The sequence below is a fragment of the Oncorhynchus tshawytscha genome, linkage group LG03 (assembly GCF_018296145.1).
Source record: "Oncorhynchus tshawytscha isolate Ot180627B linkage group LG03, Otsh_v2.0, whole genome shotgun sequence".
NCBI lineage: Eukaryota > Metazoa > Chordata > Actinopteri > Salmoniformes > Salmonidae > Oncorhynchus > Oncorhynchus tshawytscha.
The window spans coordinates 67,951,593-67,968,137 of record NC_056431.1 but is presented as its reverse complement, the minus strand read 5'-3'; positions in this window follow the sequence as shown (position 1 = coordinate 67,968,137).

Here is a 16,545-nt window from a genome sequence, read left to right as displayed (position 1 = left end):
TAGTCTCTGTGAACACGCTTCTACACTGCACATGTATGAGTCTGATAACACACACCTGAACAGAACACTATCTCACACCCCACCTGAGCACAAAGGTTTATTGGCACTGAGACTTTTGCCTTGACCTAGTCGTGAAGGTGGGTTGAGAACACACTCCTCCATAGGTTCCTGGATGAATCACTGTTTACAACTTACAGCAGATAGACAAATGGAACACCAAGATATATTAAGTTAACGTACGCACACACACATGCATGAACGCACGCCCACAAACACACACCCAGGTAGCACAACGTCTCTGTGGTCATTACAGCCATATAACCTGGCTCTGCCTTTGAAGTATTGAAGTCTACAGTGTGAGCTGCTGGTTGATGGCCAGAGGCTGATAAGCCAGACAGCATGAGGCTGTGGAGCAACATGCAAAGTTCAGCCTGCTCATGAGTCCCCTTTGAGACTTAGTCTTCATGAGTTGAGTTGACCTATGGGGCGGCAGGTAGCCTAGTGGTTAGAGCGTTGGGCCACTAATCGAAATGTTGATAGATTGAATCCCCAAGCTGACAAGGTAAAAATCTGTCGTTCTGCCCCTGAACAAGGCAGTTAATCCACCGTTCCTAGGCCGTCATTGTAAATAAGAATTTGTTCTTAACTGACTTGCCTAGTTAAATAAAGGTTAAATAAAATAAGTCTAAAAACACACTGTTGCATAGTCCTTGGAAATACGTCACCCTTAATATCCTTTAGGGCAGGGGTCTTCAACCCTGTTCCCAGAGAGCTATTCTTCTGTAGGTTTTCTTTTCAACCCCATTTGTAACTAACCTGATTCAGTTTATCAACCAGCTAATTATTAGAATCTGGTGCGCTAGATTAGGGCTGCTTTAGGGAATAGGTTGCTATCCTCCACTGTAGCAGCTGCTGCCTGCATACACTGTGTAAAATAGAGTTAGATTCAAATGTGGAACAACTAGCTATACAGGTGTAGGATCTTAATTTGACCAGTTTCTCAAAGCAGGAAAATAATCCTGCAACAACAGGAAATGTGAATTATTGTGTGTATTATAATTGTTTTACATTTTTTAGGGGTTGATACATTTTTGATTAGTGCAAATGAAGTCAAAATGAAATGTTAAAGTGGAAATGACTAACCTTTGTAAACCTTGAATACACTACAAGTTTGCATTTCTGGGTGATCAAATTACATAAGATCCTATATCCGTAGCACAAGGCCCCTGAGAGAAAATGGTGTCTAAAGACACCATGCAGCTCCTCAGTGTCATCTAATGAGCCAGAGGAAAGCGGCACCAGAAACAGGTGATAATCTGCAAGATTATTGACATTGCATAGAGATCCCTGTACGATTTCACAGCCCCATAATCCCACGACAACAGATTAATCACCAATTTCCAATGTACCAGGCCCAGCGACACAAAATTTAGCTGAGACACAGAGTGTACAAACAAGCACTGTGTTCACACATTGATCAAATAAGCACACAGACACACACAGAATATGGGAAAATTGCAGACACAGTATTTACACAAATGATGTTTATAATGTTCTACATTCTGTACAGTTGTTGCATGTCAATTAGACACAGTAATCCAAAATCAATATGCTGTGACAACATAGTCTTTATTTACATAGTCTTGATTCAACATAGCCAGATTTCAAAAATAAGTGCTTTGTATAATGCACCTCCATCTAAAGGTTCTTATACTTAAAGTGATGCTACGTTGCTAAAGGACTAACATTCCTTGTGTTCACTAACCCAGTACTACCAGTCACCCTTACTGCACTGTTGCTATCCCTCCCTCCCACGGGGCATTGTGTCCCCTCTCTCAGCGGATTCTTTGTCCTTTCTTTAAAAAACTCAGGCTTCTGTCCTCCACATCTGCTTTAGTTTTTATTTAACTAGGCAAGTCAGTTAAGAACAAATTCATTTTTACAATGATGGCCTACCGGGGAACAGTGGGGTTAACTGCCTTGTTCAGGGGTAGAACGACAGACTTTTACCTTGTCAGCTCGGGAATCGATCTAGCATCCTTTCGGATACTGGACCAACGCTCTAACCACTAGGCTACCTGCCACCCAGAGGGAGGGAGAGACTGACAATAAGGACAGAGTGAAAGGAGGGAGGGAGAAGAAGAGAGAGAGAGGGAGGGAGCGAGACAATAAGGACAAAGCGAAATGCAGGGACAGAGAAGGTCAATCCATGCTGGGGTCAGCATATGCAGAAAGAGAGAAAATAGAGCATAGCGGGGAGAGAAGGAGAGAGGGAGAGAGAAGGAGAGAGGGAGAGAGAGAATGAGAGAGAGAGAAGGAGAGAGGGAGAGAGGGAGAGAGAGAATGAGAGAGAGAGAAGGAGAGAGGGAGAGAGGGAAAGACAGAGAGAGAGAGAGAGCAGACAGAGACTCTATTACATCAGTAACACACTGTGGCCCACTGCGCTAAGCTCCTTATGAAAGACTAACCTGGTTTTAGGCCCAGAAACGAGGACAGAGAGTAATACATACAGCTGCAGTTGGAAAGAGGACAGGCACTACTGCAGATGGAATCATTTACACATTATCACCACTATGCCACATTGCACAGACACAGGCGTGTGTCTCAAAGAGGTGTGTGTTTGTTTGTTGGTGTGCGTTCATTTGTGCGTGCATGTGTGCGCGCGTACGTTAACTTAATGTATTTAATATATCTTGGTGTTCCATTTGTCTATCTGCTGTAAGTTGTAAACAGTGATTCATCCAGGAACCTATGGAGGAGTGTGTTCTCAACCCACCTTCACGACTAGGTCAAGGCAAAAGTCTCAGTGCCAATAAACCTTTGTGCTCAGGTGGGGTGTGAGATAGTTGGAAAGAGGACAGGCACTACTGCTGATGGAATCATTTACACATTACCACCACTAGACCACAATGCACTCAGACAAAGGGGTGTGTGTCGAAGAGGTGTTTGTGTGCGTATGGATATGGACAGTTGTTGAAGGCGTTGTTAACTGTTAACAATGAGAAGCTTTCAGCTGAGTTTGAAATTCACTGCTCTAGCATCAACACCTGAAGCACCTCATGTCCCACCTCATTTGCCAGGGGTTATTGATATTACTTCTACAGGTGCGGCAAATGTAAATGAACTCCAATGGAGCTTGTGGGAGATTTAACCATCTGGAACTGGTGTCATAGCTGAGACAATAAATTGATGTGATGGGGATTTGCGTGTCCATGCGTCAGTCACTCAGAACTTTTTCATGTGTGAACTTTTGGAAGTGATAAAACTGTTTGGTCAAGTTCTCTCTAGTGTGTCAGTTACTGTTACAGTAAGCACAGGCCATATTAGTGAGTGGCCAAGCCACTGTGTTGGGAGAAGAGGCAAGGCGAGGAGAGGTATTCTATATTATTACCTAGCTATTCTGTTTCTGGATGGTTTCTGGATGGTTTGGTGAACAGCTTGGTGCAGGAATATACTGTAGCTTAAACTACATCTGCATCAGAGGAGGCTAGTGGGATGACCTATCGGAGGATGGGCTAATTGTAATGGGTGGAATGGAATAAATGGAAGGGTATCAAACACATTACACATATGGAAACCACGTTTGACTCCGTTCCATTTATTCCAATCCAGCCATTACCATGAGCCCATCCTCCTATAGCTCCTCCCCCCAGCCTCCTTTGATCTGCGTTGTCCAGAGTCATATGGTGAGTAAATCCCTCTCTGTTTCTCTCTGCTCCCACCAGGATGAACTCTCAGCTGTGATATTTGGACCACTTCCAACATCCCAGACCCAGATCTATCATTGTCCATCACTCCACAGTCTACTGTATAATCGTCCATCACTCCACAGTCTACTGTATCATCATCCATTACTCCACAGTCTACTGTATCATCATCCATTACTCCACAGTCTACTGTATCATCGTCCATTACTCCACAGTCTACTGTATCATCATCCATTACTCCACAGTCTACTGTATCATCGTCCATTACTCCACAGTCTACTGTATCCTCGCCCATCACTCCACAGTCTACTGTATCCTCGTCTATCACTCCACAGTCTACTGTATCCTCGTCCATCACTCCACAGTCTACTGTATCCTCGTCCATCACTCCACAGTCTACTGTATCATCGTCCATCACTCCACAGTCTACTGTATCATCGTCCATCACTCCAGTCTATTGTATCCTCGTCCATCACTCCACAGTCTACTGTATCCTTGTCCATCACTCCACAGTCTACTGTATCCTCGTCCATCACTCCACAGTCTACTGTATCCTCGTCCATCACTCCACAGTCTACTGTATCCTCGTCCATCACTCCACAGTCTACTGTATCATCGTCCATCACCTCACAGTCTACTGTATCATCGTCCATCACTCCACAGTCTACTGTATCCTTGTCCATCACTCCACTTTCTACTGTATCACAGTCTACTGTATCATCATCCATCACTCCACAGTCTACTGTATCATCGTCCATCACTCCACAGTCTACTGTATCATCGTCCATCACTCCACAGTCTACTGTATCATCGTCCATCACTCCACAGTCTACTGTATCACTTTCTACTGTATCATCGTCCATCACTCCACAGTCTACTGTATCATCGTCCATCACTCCACAGTCTACTGTATCATCGTCCATCACTCCACTTTATCATCGTCCATCACTCCACAGTCTACTGTATCATCGTCCATCACTCCACAGTCTACTGTATCATCATCCATTACTCCACAGTCTACTGTATCATCGTCCATCACTCCACAGTCTACTGTATCATCATCCATCACTCCACAGTCTACTGTATCATCGTCCATCACTCCACAGTCTACAGTATCATCATCCATCACTCCACAGTCTACTGTATCATCGTCCATCACTCCACAGTCTACTGTATCATCGTCCATCACTCCACACAGTCTACTGTATCATCGTCCATCACTCCACAGTCTACTGTATCATCGTCCATCACTCCACAGTCTACTGTATCATCGTCCATCACTCCACAGTCTACTGTATCATCGTCCATCACTCCACACAGTCTACTGTATCATCCCAATGAACTGATAATACTGGATCTGACCTCCAGCAACATACTTTTCTAATCTCCTGCATTTGATTTACTAAGCATTTAGGTGTATTGGCTGTCAGAAAGAAAATTAACTACACCATGGTGGGTGGAGTGGGCCACAGCTTGGTAGTAGATCATGTGAATTAAGCAAATTTTCCATTGTGAACATAAATCACCTCATATAGAATGACCTATTTTGCATCTCATCTAGGGCATATGTTACTGAGAGAGGTAGGCTACTGAGAGACGGCAGTCTACTGAGAGAGGTAGGTTACTGAGAGACGGTAGGCTACTGAGAGAGGTAGGCTACTGAGAGACTGTAGACTACTGAGAGACTGTAGACTACTGAGAGACTGTAGGCTACTGAGAGAGGTAGGCTACTGAGAGAGGTAGGCTACTGAGAGACTGTAGGCTACTGAGAGACTGTAGTCTACTGAGAGAGGTAGGCTACTGAGAGAGGTAGGCTACTGAGAGAGGTAGTCTACTGAGAGAGGTAGGCTACTGGGAGAGGTAGGCTACTGAGAGACTGTATTCTACTGAGAGAGGTAGGTTACTGAGAGACGGTAGGCTACTGAGAGAGATAGTCTACTGAGAGAGGTAGGCTACTAAGAGACAGTAGCCTACTGAGAGACTGTAGACTACTGAGAGATGGTAGGCTACTGAGAGAGGCAAGCTACTGAGAGACTGTAGGCTACTGAGACACGGTAGGCTACTGAGAGACTGTCAGCTACTGAGACACTGTAGACTACTGAGACTGTAAACTACTTAGAGACGGTAGCCTACTGAGAGATGGTAGGCTACTGACAGACTGTAAGCTACTGGTAGATGGTAGGCTACTGAGAGACTGTAAGCTATTGAGAGAGTTGGCTACTGGGAGATGGTAGGCTACTGAGAGACAGTAAACTACTTAGAGACTGTAGACTACTGAGAGATGGTAGGCTACTGAGAGAGGCAAGCTACTGAGAGACTGTAGGCTACTGAGACACGGTAGGCTACTGAGAGACTGTCAGCTACTGAGACACTGTAGACTACTGAGACTGTAAACTACTTAGAGACGGTAGCCTACTGAGAGATGGTAGGCTACTGACAGACTGTAAGCTACTGGTAGATGGTAGGCTACTGAGAGACTGTAAGCTATTGAGAGACTGTTGGCTACTGGGAGATGGTAGGCTACTGAGAGACTGTAAACTATTTAGATACGGTAGGCTACTGAGAGACGGTAGGACTACTGAGAGACTGTAGACTACTGAGAGACTGTAGACTACTGAGAGACTGTAGACTACTGAGAGACTGTAGGCTACTGAGAGACTGTAAACTACTGAGACGGTAGGACTACTGAGAGACTGTAGACTACTGAGAGACTGTAAACTACTTAGAGACGGTAGGCTACTGAGAGATGGTGGGCTACTGAGAGACTGCAAACTACTGAGAGACTGTAGGACTACTGAGAGACTGTAGACTACTGAGAGACTGTAGGCTACTGAGACTACTGAGAGACTGTAGGCTACTGAGAGACTGTAGACTACTGAGAGACGGTAGGCTATAGACTACTGAGAGACTGTAGACTACTGAGAGACTGTAAACTACTTAGAGACGGTAGACTACTGAGAGATGGTGGGCTACTGAGAGACTGCAAACTACTGAGAGACTGTCAGCTACTGAGAGACTGTAGACTACTGAGAGACGGTAGGCTATAGACTACTGAGAGACTGTCAGCTACTGAGAGACTGTAGACTACTGAGAGACGGTAGGCTATAGACTACTGAGAGACTGTAGGCTACTGAGAGACGGTAGGCTATAGACTACTGAGAGACTGTAGACTACTGAGAGACGGTAGGCTAGACTACTGAGAGACTGTAGACTACTGAGAGACTGTAGACTACTGAGAGACGGTAGGCTATAGACTACTGAGAGACTGTCAGACTACTGAGAGACTGTAGACTACTGAGAGACTGGTAGGCTATAGACTACTGAGAGACTGTCAGACTACTGAGAGACTGTAGACTACTGAGAGACTGGTAGGCTATAGACTACTGAGAGACTGTAGACTACTGAGAGACTGTAGACTAGGCTATAGACTACTGAGAGACTGTAGACTACTGAGAGAGAGGCTGTAGACTACTGAGAGACTGTAGACTACTGAGAGACTGGCTAGACTACTGAGAGACTGTAGACTACTGAGAGACTGTAGACTACTGAGAGACTGTAGGCTACTGAGAGACGGTAGGCTATAGACTACTGAGAGACGGTAGGCTATAGACTACTGAGAGACTGTAGACTACTGAGAGACGGTAGGCTATAGACTACTGAGAGACTGTAGGCTACTTCATATACAGAAAGAACATGATCCCCCATCTATTGACCTGTCTAGGAGCAGAGAAAATGTATGTAAACCGTCATTGCCCCTGCTCTTTCTTCCTGATCAAAGTCAAAGATGACTCTCATCTGTCATTCAAAGATTTGCGGTATTTTCAGTGGGATTATATTCTCTTCATTGCAGAACTCAGATGAGGACCGCATATATCGAGATTAAGGCCGATTATAGATAGATTTTAATCCGATCCCTGCGGGAACTCATGCGGATATTTATTTAATTCAAACAAATGTTTCCTAATGAAGAAAACACATATTCATTAAATAAAGTAATGATCTATGTTGGCCATGTACTACAAGTCTAACACAGTCTTCATTGCTCATTTTATTTTGAAATGTTTACGAGTTTTCATGAATGCAAATTACAATCAATGTCTAGACTGTTCAGCTCCCCTTGATGAAAGTCGCCCGTATGGTAGTGGTAAACTCGTGAAAACCGAGAAGGTCATTTATCTGCGGATGACTATTCTGTTGTCTATATGAATAGGATGAATACATACAGTTTGTGACAAAGTACGTATTTCTTTACAGAGTTAATGAATTGATATGTTATGGCAAGGAAACATGTTATAATACTTACTGTACCGACGTTGCTAGTGTTGAAGGAGAATTATCCAAATGTCATATTATTCTGGAGCGTGGATGGGAGCTCACAGCTGTGTCACTGTCAGTTCGTAACGTAGTCTACCTATACTTCAAGGCTGTAGAATACTGGTACTGCTTGCAAGCTGCCACTGCTGTCCTCTGTCCGACGTTTACTATCATCCGGTCCTTAACGCAAGGATTTTAACCCTTCATCTACTGAAAAGATAACGTCTAATCAGAGCGTCGAGGACTAAAAAATAAAATAAAGTGTGTTTTGTTCGTTTATTAGGATCCCAAATGGCAGAAGCTAGTCTCACTTGGGTCCGACATCACGAAAAAGGCATTACAGACAACAGACTTTTCAATTCAAACGGATCAAATCCACCAGTCAAACCACCAGTGCAAATAAGGAAATAATGAAAGTGTTAAGGGTATTACTTTACGATACGTTAAAGCCTAGGGATTGTATTTTGGCTACCCATTAATCTAAAATACCATATAATTATAATATTTTACGATGATTATAAAGTGAACGAACTTCAATGTCCACTAGCTGGTGCCATGTACTTCACAAATTGACAAGAACAATCAGTTTCAAGAAAATCGGATAATTCTAAATTATATGTACACTTTTAATGCATATGAATATATGAATATATGAATATATATTTCATATTAAACAGGTTAAGAACAGACACCGGCGCCGACAGAGATGGCCGCCTCGCTTCGCGTTCCTAGGAAACTATGCAGTTTCCCCAAAAAATTTTTAAGTGTTATTTCTGACATTGGTACCCCAGGTCATGACCCCAGGTCATCTTAGGTTTCATTACATACAGTCGAGAAGAACTACTGAACATAAGAGCAGCGTCAACTCACCATCAGTAAGACCAAGAATATGACTTTCGCGAAGCGGATCCTGTGTTCTGCCTTTCACCCAGGACAACGGAATGGATCCCAGCCGGCGACCCAAAAAAACGACTTTGTAAAAGGGGGAAACGGAGCGGTCTTCTGGTCAGACTCCGGAGACGGGCACATCGTGCACCACTCCCTAGCATTCTTCTCGCCAATGTCCAGTCTCTTGACAACAAGGTTGATGAAATCCGAGCAAGGGTAGCATTCCAGAGGGACATCAGAAACTGTAACGTTCTTTGCTTCACGGAAACATGGCTCACTGGAGAGACGCTATCGGAGTCGGTGCAGCCAACTGGTTTCTCCACACATCGCGCAGACAGAAACAAACATCTTTCTGGTAAGAAGAGGGGCGGGGGCGTATGCTTCATGGTTAACGTGACGTGGTGTGATCCTAACAACATACAGGTACTCAAGTCTTTCTCTTCACCTGATTTAGAATTCCTCACAATCAAATGTCGACCGCATTATCTACCAAGGGAATTCTCTTCGATTACAATCACAGCCGTATATATTCCCCCCCAAGCAGACACATCGATGGCTCTGAACGAACTTTATTTGACTCTTTGCAAACTGGAATCCATTTATCTGGAGGCTGCATTCATTGTAGCTGGGGATTTTAACAAGGCTAATCTGAAAACAAGACTCCCTAAATTTTATCAGCATATCAATTGCGCAACCAGGGCTGGAAAAACCTTGGATCACTGCTATTCTAACTTCCGCGACGCATATAAGGCCCTGCCCCGCCCTCCTTTCGGAAAAGCTGACCACGACTCCATTTTGTTGATCCCTGCCTACAGACAGAAACTAAAACAAGAAGCTCCCGCGCTGAGGTCTGTTCAACGCTGGTCCGACAAATCTGATTCCACACTCCAAGACTGCTTCCATCACATGGACTGGGATATGTTTCGTATTGCGTCAGACAACAACATTGATGAATACGCTGATTCGGTGAGTGAGTTCATTAGAACGTGCGTTGAAGATGTCGTTACCATAGCAACGATTAAAACATTCCCAAACCAGAAACCGTGGATTGATGGCAGCATTCACGTGAAACTGAAAGCCCGAACCACTGCTTTTAATCAGGGCAAGGTGACCGGAAACATGACCGAATACAAACAGTGTAACTATTCCCTCCGCAAGGCAATCAAACAAGCTAAGCGTCAGTATAGAGACAAAGTAGAATCTCAATTCAACGGCTCAGACACAAGAGGTATGTGGCAGGGTCTACCGTCAATCACGGATTACAAAAAGAAAACCAGCCCCATCACGGACCAGGATGTCTTGCTCCCAGGCAGACTAAATAACTTTTTTGCCCACTTTGAGGACAATACAGTGCCACTGACACGGCCCGCAACTAAAACATGCGGATTCTCCTTCACTGCAGCCGACGTGAGGAAAACATTTAAACGTGTCAACCCTCGCAAGGCCGCAGGCCCAGACGGCATCCCCAGCCGCGCCCTCAGAGCATGCGCAGACCAGCTGGCTGGTGTGTTTACGGACATATTCAATCAATCCCTATCCCAGTCTGTTGTTCCCACATGCTTCAAGAGGGCCACCATTGTTCCTGTTCCCAAGAAAACTAAGGTAACTGAGCTAAACGACTACCGCCCCGTAACACTCACTTCCGTCATTATGAAGTGCTTTGAGAGACTAGTCAAGGACCATATCACCTCCACCCTACCTGACACCCTAGACCCACTCCAATTTGCTTACCGCCCAAATAGGTCCACAGACGATGCAATCTCAACCACACTGCACACTGCCCTAACCCATCTGGACAAGAGGAATACCTATGTGAGAATGCTGTTCATCGACTACAGCTCAGCATTTAACACCATAGTGCCCTCCAAGCTCGTCATCAAGCTCGAGATCCTGGGTCTCGACCCCGCCCTGTACAACTGGGTACTGGACTTCCTGACGGGCCGCCCCCAGGTGGTGAGGGTAGGCAACAACATTTCCACCCCGCTGATCCTCAACACTGGGGCCCCACAAGGGTGCGTTCTGAGCCCTCTCCTGTACTCCCTGTTCACCCACGACTGCGTGGCCACGCACGCCTCCAACTCAATCATCAAGTTTGCGGACGACACAACAGTGGTAGGCTTGATTACCAACAACGACGAGACGGCCTACAAGGAGGAGGTGAGGGCCATCAGAGTGTGGTGTCAGGAAAATAACCTCACACTCAACGTCAACAAAACTAAGGAGATGATTGTGGACTTCAGGAAACAGCAGAGGGAACACCCCCCTATCCACATTGATGGAACAGTAGTGGAGAGGGTAGTAAGTTTTAAGTTCCTCGGCGTACACATCACAGACAAACTGAATTCAAATCAAATCAAATTTTATTTGTCACATACACATGGTTAGCAGATGTTAATGCGAGTGTAGCGAAATGCTTGTGCTTCTAGTTCCGACAATGCAGTAATAACGAACAAGTAATCTAACTAACAATTCCAAAAAAAAAACTACTGTCTTATACACAGTGTAAGGGGATAAAGAATATGTACATAAGGATATATGAATGAGTGATGGTACAGAGCAGCATAGGCAAGATACAGTAGATGATATCGAGTACAGTATATACATATGAGATGAGTATGTAAACCAAGTGGCATAGTTAAAGTGGCTAGTGATACATGTATTACATAAGGATGCAGTCGATGATATAGAGTACAGTATCTACGTATGCATATGAGATGAATAATGTAGGGTAAGTAACATTATATAAGGTAGCATTGTTTAAAGTGGCTAGTGATATATTTACATCATTTCCCATCAATTCCCATTATTAAAGTGGCTGGAGTAGAGTCAGTGTCATTGACAGTGTGTTGGCAGTAGCCACTCAATGTTAGTGGTGGCTGTTTAACAGTCTGATGGCCTTGAGATAGAAGCTGTTTTTCAGTCTCTCGGTCCCAGCTTTGATGCACCTGTACTGACCTCGCCTTCTGGATGACAGCAGGGTGAACAGGCAGTGGCTCGGGTGGTTGATGTCCTTGATGATCTTTATGGCCTTCCTGTAGCATCGGGTGGTGTAGGTGTCCTGGAGGGCAGGTAGTTTGCCCCGGTGATGCGTTGTGCAGACCTCACTACCCTCTGGAGAGCCTTACGGTTGAGGGCGGTGCAGTTGCCATACCAGGCGGTGATACAGCCCGCCAGGATGCTCTCGATTGTGCATCTGTAGAAGTTTGTGAGTGCTTTTGGTGACAAGCCGAATTTCTTCAGCCTCCTGAGGTTGAAGAGGCGCTGGTGCGCCTTCCTCACGATGCTGTCTGTGTGAGTGGACCAATTCAGTTTGTCTGTGATGTGTATGCCGAGGAACTTAAAACTTGCTACCCTCTCCACTACTGTTCCATCGATGTGGATGGGGGTGTTCCCTCTGCTGTTTCCTGAAGTCCACAATCATCTCCTTAGTTTTGTTGACGTTGAGTGTGAGGTTATTTTCCTGACACCACACTCCGAGGGCCCTCACCTCCTCCCTGTAGGCCGTCTCGTCGTTGTTGGTAATCAAGCCTACCACTGTTGTGTCGTCCGCAAACTTGATGATTGAGTTGGAGGCGTGCGTGGCCACGCAGTCGTGGGTGAACAGGGAGTACAGGGGAGGGCTCAGAACGCACCCTTGTGGGGCCCCAGTGTTGAGGATCAGCGGGGAGGAGATGTTGTTGCCTACCCTCACCACCTGGGGGCGGCCCGTCAGGAAGTCCAGAACCCAGTTGCACAGTGCGGGGTCGAGACCCAGGGTCTCGAGCTTGATGACGAGTTTGGAGGGTACTATGGTGTTGAATGCCGAGCTGTAGTCGATGAACAGCATTCTCACATAGGTATTCCTCTTGTCCAGATGGGTTAGGGCAGTGTGCAGTGTGGTTGAGATTGCATCGTCTGTGGACCTATTTGGGCGGTAAGCAAATTGGAGTGGGTCTAGGGTGTCAGGTAGGGTGGAGGTGATATGGTCCTTGACTAGTCTCTCAAAGCACTTCATGATGACGGATGTGAGTGCTACGGGCGGTAGTCGTTTAGCTCAGTTACCTTAGCTTTCTTGGGAACAGGAACAATGGTGACCCTCTTGAAGCATGTGGGAACAGCAGACTGGTATAGGGATTGATTGAATATGTCCGTAAACACACCGGCCAGCTGGTCTGCGCATGCTCTGAGGGCGCGGCTGGGGATGCCGTCTGGGCCTGCAGCCTTGCGAGGGTTAACACGTTTAAATGTCTTACTCACTTCGGCTGCAGTGAAGGAGAGACCGCATGTTTTCGTTGCAGGCCGTGGCAGTGGCACTGTATTGTCCTCAAAGCGGGCAAAAAAGTTATTTAGTCTGCCTGGGAGCAAGACATCCTGGTCCGTGACTGGGCTGGGTTTCTTCCTGTAGTCCGTGATTGACTGTAGACCCTGCCACATGCCTCTTGTGTCTGAGCCGTTGAATTGAGATTCTACTTTGTCTCTGTACTGGCGCTTAGCTTGTTTGATAGCCTTGCAGAGGGAATAGCTGCACTGTTTGTATTCAGCCATGTTACCAGACACCTTGCCCTGATTAAAAGCAGTGGTTCGTGCCTTCAGTTTCACACGAATGCTGCCATCAATCCAAGGTTTCTGGTTAGGGAATGTTTTAATCGTTGCTATGGGAACGAATTGGTCCACCCACACAGACAGCATCGTGAAGAAGGCGCAGCAGCGCCTCTTCAACCTCAGGAGGCTGAAGAAATTCGGCTTGTCACCAAAAGCACTCACAAACTTCTACAGATGCACAATCGAGAGCATCCTGTCGGGCTGTATCACCGCCTGGTACGGCAACTGCTCCGTCCACAACCGTAAGCCTCTCCAGAGGGTAGTGAGGTCTGCACAACGCATCACCGGGGGCAAATTACCTGCCCTCCAGGACACCTACACCACCCGATGTTACAGGAAGGCCATAAAGATCATCAAGGACATCAACCACCCGAGCCACTGCCTGTTCACCCCGCTATCATCCAGAAGGCGAGGTCAGTACAGGTGCATCAAAGCTGGGACCGAGAGACTGAAAAACAGCTTCTATCTCAAGGCCATCAGACTGTTAAACAGCCACCACTAACATTGAGTGGCTGCTGCCAATACACTGACTCAACTCCAGCCACTTTAATAATGGGAATTGATAAAAAATATATCACTAGCCACTTTAAACAATGCTACCTAATATAATGTTTACATACCCTACATTATTAATCTCATATGTATATACTGTACTCTATATCATCTACTGCATCTTTATGTAATACATGTATCACTAGCCACTTTAACTATGCCACTTTGTTTACATACTCATCTCATATGTATATACTGCACTCAATACCATCTACTGTATCTTGCCTATGCCGCTCTGTACCATCACTCATTCATATATCTTTATGTACATATTCTTTATCCCTTTACACTTATACACATAAGGTAGTTTTGGAATTGTTAGGTTAGATTACTCGTTGGTTATTACTGCATTGTCGGAACTAGAAGGACAAGTATTTCGCTACACTCGCATTAACATCTGCTAACCATGTGCATGTGACAAATAAAAATTTGATTTGATTTGAAAGTACAGCTCATATATGTTACCCAAAAATGACCAAACTAACTTTCGGATCCACCATTAACCATTCCGGTCAAAGTGAAATAACAATGTCCTTGATACACGTAATTAGCAAGGACCCCCAAACAACAGCCAGGCTTGGTCAGACCAAACTTCATGACTGATCACGTAAACCTAAAAATGCACTTGGTGTTTATTTTATGAGTGAGTGAGAGTGAGAGAGTGTGTGAAAGATATCCACTGTGGTCTCCTGGCACTGCCTCAGGTCATATGTCATATTCACAGTAGCCGATGGAGAAATGACACTATGGGAGAGAAAAATAGGAAAAATACTGTTTAAATACTGACTTTGAACAAATACTACTGGATTATTATTCTGTGTGTTCTATACCTTTTCTTTGATGAATGATTTGATCAGTCAGTATCAGTGACTACATAAATTGAAGACTGAACAAAGAGGAGAGAACGATCCATGGTTGAAGTCTGGCCTTCGGTTTGTTGAAGTAATCCAGTCCTCTTCCTATCTTGATGATCCATCCGTTGTCAAACCTTAGGCATCATGATTATAACCAACATTGAAGCAAATATTATATAATGTGCATGTGCCAAATGGCCCATTAAAGATCTAATTCGACCTAAGTCACTGATGCTAGGCTATATTGCCAAGCCATGGTGTGTGTCTGCCATGGTGTGTGTCTGCCATGGTGTGTGTCCTGGGTGTGGAAATTGATTGATTGAAATGTGTGGTATACCTGATCTCCCAGTAGTGAAAAGTGGAGTACTGGAGGTCCAACACACACCATGGCAGACACACACCATGGCAGACCCACACCCTGGCAGACACACACCATGGCAGCCACACACCATGGCAGACACACACCATGGCAGACCCACACCATGGCAGACACACACCATGGCAGACACACACCATGGCAGACACACACCCCTGGCAGACACACACACCCTGGCAGACACACACACCCTGGCAGACACACACACCCTGGCAGACACACACACACCCTGGCAGACACACACACACCCACCCTGGCAGACACACACCATGGCAGCCACACACCATGGCAGACACACACCATGGCAGACACACACCATGGCAGACACACACCATGGCTGACACACAACCTGGCAAACACACACCATGGCAGACACACACCCTGGCTGACACACACCCTGGCTGACACACACCCTGGCTGACACACACCCTTGGCAGACACACCTTGGCAGACACACACCTTGGCAGACACACACCCTGGCAGACACACACCCTGGCAGACACACACCCTGGCAGACACACACCCTGGCAGACACACACCCTGGCAGACACACACCCTGGCAGACACACACCCTAGCAGACACACACCCTGGCAGACACACACCCTGGCAGACACACACCCCGGCAGACACACACCATGGCTGACACACACACCCTGGCAGACACACACCCTGGCAGACACACACCCTCGCAGAAACACACCCTGCCTGACACACACCATGGCAGACACACACCATGGCAGACACACACCATGGCAGACACACACCCTGGCTGACACACACCTTGGCAGACACACACCTTGGCAGACACACACCTTGGCAGACACACACCTTGGCAGACACACACCTTGGCAGACACACACCCTGGCAGACACACACCCTGGCAGACACACACCCTGGCAGACACACACCCTGGCAGACACACACCCTGGCAGACACACACCATGGCTGACACACAGGTTCTCAGTCCCTGCCGATTAAAAAAATTATAGAAATGTATTTTCTCACTCTTTAGCATCTATGCATAGTCACTTTACATAATGACCTCGACTAACCTGTACCCCCGCACATTGACTCGGTACGGGTACCCCCTGTATGTAGCCTCGTTGTTGTTATGTAATTATCTTGTGTTACTTTCATTTGATTTATTTTTTACTTTAGTTTATTTAGTAAACATTTTCTTAACACTATTCCTTGAACTGCATTGTTGGTTAAGGGCTTGTAAGTAAGCATACGCGTTAATGTGCATGCCCCCTACACCTGTTGTATTTGGTG